Raw genomic sequence first — 4,247 nt, 5'->3', positions numbered from 1 at the left:
CAATTTCCAATACTTGATATACATCAATAACGCTTTGGCACAAATGGAACAGAAGACATACGAATTCTGATTAAACATTTTGGTAGATTTCAGGCTTTTAGCCCTATCTAACCTTCTGCCAATGTCATATAATAGAAGTCATTCTCTTACGAGACATGCTCTACATGGCCAGAGGCTACATACCAGTACCACCATGAATCTAAGTCCTTTCACTGATCACATGGTCAAAGGTACAACTTTGCTACCATAATAGCGGAAATAATAACATGAGATGATAACACGGAAAAGCACATAGCACATATAACACATAACATACAATTGTTCCTATATATTGAACTCACCGTGACATAACCGGGGGTTATAGTATTAATTTGGGCAGTACTTCGGCTCTAAAAATGACTTTCTGTGACAAAACCGGGGATTTTAGTTGAAAACCGGCCTTACTCGGGCAGAGTTTCGACTTGAAAATATGATTTTCTCGGGAACTTCGGAGCGTCGGGACTTGCTTCGGGTGTCGGGGATGATACCGGGACTTCGGAGGGTTAAAAGTAGCTAGAGAAGAGAGTAAAGGGTGAAAGAGATTGAAAAATGGCAACCAAAACCGGGCAATCCCGCATGCCTTTTATAGCTGGCCGAAGCCTCGGAGTACGTTGGGCGTACGCGGCGTGGCAGCTGCTCGGTTCCCGGGTCTCGGAGGTATCAATCATGTGCGATATGTGGCATTACGCAAAGGAAGGGTCGATGTGGCTGGCTCCGGGTCGCATACGTGCGAAGTACGCTGGGCGTACGAAGCGAAGTACGCTGGGCGTAACTCCTCGGATAAGTCTCGAATTTTTATTTATTTTTATTTAAAATTTTCAAAAATTCATATATTTTGCATACGAGCTCCGTTTTTTACGTTCTTTATATCAACGCGTAGGTGAAATTATGCTCTACAACTTTCGTTTAGACTCCGTCGGCTAATTTTGAATTCATTTTTAATATTATATTTTTAACGGGCCGGGACAGGAAAAATCCGTTAAAATTTCATAACTTCTTCATCTGACGTCCGTTTTCGTCTGTCTTTTTACCGTACTACTATTGACGAGACCTTCGATTCTCGTTTAGGTTGCTTCGGCTAAAAACCAGTTGATCTTTATTTCGAGTTTTTAGCTGTCTACTGATATTCCGAAACTTAGAAAAATCATAACTTCCTCATACGAAGTCAGATTTGGACGTTTTTTTATGAAAATTTTCGATTTAACGAATACTACAACTTTCATTTAGATCATATAGGCTAAAAAGTAGTTTATCGAAAACTCACTTTTTACGTCATACGGCGTCGTGCCGGTTCTGTCGTGAAACTTTAAGAAGTCATAACTTCTTCGTTATAACTCGGATCTCGATGAGGTTTTCGCCTAAATGTTTCTAACGAGATTCTTTACAACTTTCATTAATATAATTTTTTACTTATTTTCAACTTTATATTTTCGTTAATTTCGATGTTTGACTTTTTATTGGAATCTCATAAGACTTCCAATACTTTCTGAACGATTCTAAACATAGTTTTACTTCAATTCAAGTAAAAACTATCTGTTAGAACTCAATACTCAAATTCATACAATATTTCATAATATTATTCATTTTTAAATTAACATAACACGATAAATGAAGGTGTATGTTACAGTTTGTCTTTAAAATTTTAGGGTGAAGCTGTTTTAACAGCTGGTTTTCTAATAAATAGATTTCCTACTCTTGTTTTAAAAGGAAAATCTCCCTTTGAAATGATTTATAGTTGTTTACCTAAGTTTGAAAACTTAAGAGTCTTTGGTTGATTGTGCTTTGCTGTAAAATTGAATTTATCTGATAAATTTGTTGAAAGGTCTGAGAAATGTGTTCTTATTGGATACTCAAATGAGAAAAATGGCTACAAATTGTTTAGTCCTTATAGTTCTTCTGTTTTTCTTTTCCAAGAATGTGAAATTTTATGAAGATGTTTCTTCTTTCAAAATGAAGAAGGATTTAAATGATGATGCTTTGTTGTCTTTATTTTTTGGTGAGTTTGTTTAAACTAGTCTCAAACACTCCAGATCCTATGATGATATTATGAAGTCTTCCTTTATGGATGAAATTCCTGAATCTAGTTCACATATGATGAGCCACCAGACTGTCAACACTAGTATTGTTTCTCCTTCTGATCCTGCTAGTGTTAGAAGCCAGGACGGCTCGGTGCAAGTGACTCGGTCTCAGGAGGTTGGTCCAGGTGTGTCCAGTTTTTCTGATGATAGTGGTCAAGTTATTTATGATCCATCTGGTAGTGAGTCTGTTAGAAGGTCTAGGAGAGAGTATAAGATGCATCTTAGATTTGATGATTATGTGATAGAAGGAAAGCATAAATATGGAATTGAAAGAACTTTAAATTATGAAAATTTAAATGCTGAAATTTTTTGTTTTGTGTCTAATCTTAATAAAACTGTAGAGCCTCGTAATTACTTGGAAGCTTCCTCTGACCAAAATTGGTTAACTGTTATAAATAAGGAAATAAAAGCTTTACATCAAAATAGAACATGGGAAATTACCAATTTACCCCCCAAATAGAAAACACATTGGTTGTAAATGGATCTATAAAATTAAATATAAATCTAATGAGGAAGTTGAACGTTATAAGGCTAGACTTGTAGCAAAAGGCTACAATAAAAAAGAGAAAATAGCTTATGAGAAAATATTTTCCCCTGTAGCAAAAATGGTCACTGTTAGAGTTGTTATTTCTCTTGTTGTTAATAATTCTTGGAATTTATATCAACTTTATGTGAATAATGTTTTTCTTTATGGTAATCTTGATGAAGAGGTTTACATGACTCTTCCTCAAGGATATCATACACCTGGTGATACTCGAGTTTGCAAGTTGTTAAAATCTTTATATGTTTTGAAACATGCTCCTAGAAAATGGAACGGAAAATTATGTTCATCATTATTTGAGTATGGTTTTATGCAGAGTATGAATGACTATTCTTTATTTGTAAGGAATAAAACAACATTGTTGTTCTTCTTCTTGTTTATGTAGATGATATAGTTCTTACTGGTAATTTTGAATTGAGATTAATAAAGTAAAAGAGTTTTTAAAATCTAAATATTTGATTAAGGATTTTGGAAAACTGTAGTTTTTCTTAGGAATTGAGGTTATTGATAAAAATGATGGAGTTTGTGTAACTCAACGAAAATATTGTCTTGAGTTGCTTCATGAGTTTGGGAAACTTAGTTGTAATCCAGCTAATACACCTCTTGATTTGAATGTTGTTATTAGTGAGAAGGGTTTAGATGAAAAAGATTCTTTGTTGGATAATATCACTGAATATCAAAAGCTAATTGGGAAATTAATATATTTGACCATTACCAGGCCACTATCTCTTTTACTGTTCAGACTCTCAGTCAGTTTATGCATTCTCCACGAAAGTCACATTTGAATGTTGCTTTTCGTGTGTTAAGGTATTTGAAACAAAGGCCTGGTAAAGGAATCAATATTGTTAAAAGTAAGGATATATGTTTTTCTGCTTATGTTGATTCAGATTGGGCCAAATGTGTCTCTTCAAGAAGGTATGTTACATCTTTTTGTGTTTATTTTGGTGAGTCTATAGTGTCTTGGAAAAGTAAAAAACAAGATACTATTTCAAGGTCTTCAACTGAATCAGAGTATAGAGCTTTAGCCTCTGTTACATGTGAGACAATGTGGATTTTAAAATTATATTTTGATTTAGGAGTAAAAAATTTGTTTCCTGTAAAAGTGTTTTGTGATAATGATTCAGCCATTAAATTGACTCTTAATCCTGTTTTCATGAAAAGACAAAACACTTTGAGGTTGTCGTGCATTTTGTTAGAGATAGAGTCACAAAAAGTGTTTTAAAATTGTAAAAATTGCTTCAGAAAATCAGAGAGCTGATATTTTTACCAAGTCTTTACCAACTAAACAACATGATTTTTTGTGTTGTCAATCGGGATTGTTTGATCCTTTTAAAGTGAGTTGATTTTTGTCACCCCTGAATGTTAATCTTGTAAGAAATATTTATTATCGGGGTAAGAATTGTAATTTATGATGATTTGGTTTGTGAATAAGTTTCTTGTGCAGGGTGTATTTTGCTGTTTTGTGATTCTTCAGGACTGCGACTCACTATTGAGACTTTTGCATATACACGCGGATCTACTTTCGGGTATGGTTCAGGGTTTGGATCCGGGTTAAACCGGACTTGAGCCTGATGTTGTACCCGGAGTAT

The sequence above is a fragment of the Lactuca virosa genome, chromosome 6, assembly GCF_052849685.1.
Source record: "Lactuca virosa cultivar CGN04683 chromosome 6, Lactuca_virosa_CGN04683_v6, whole genome shotgun sequence".
NCBI lineage: Eukaryota > Viridiplantae > Streptophyta > Magnoliopsida > Asterales > Asteraceae > Lactuca > Lactuca virosa.
The sequence above is the reverse complement of the archived record's forward strand: the minus strand, read 5'-3'. Positions refer to the sequence as shown.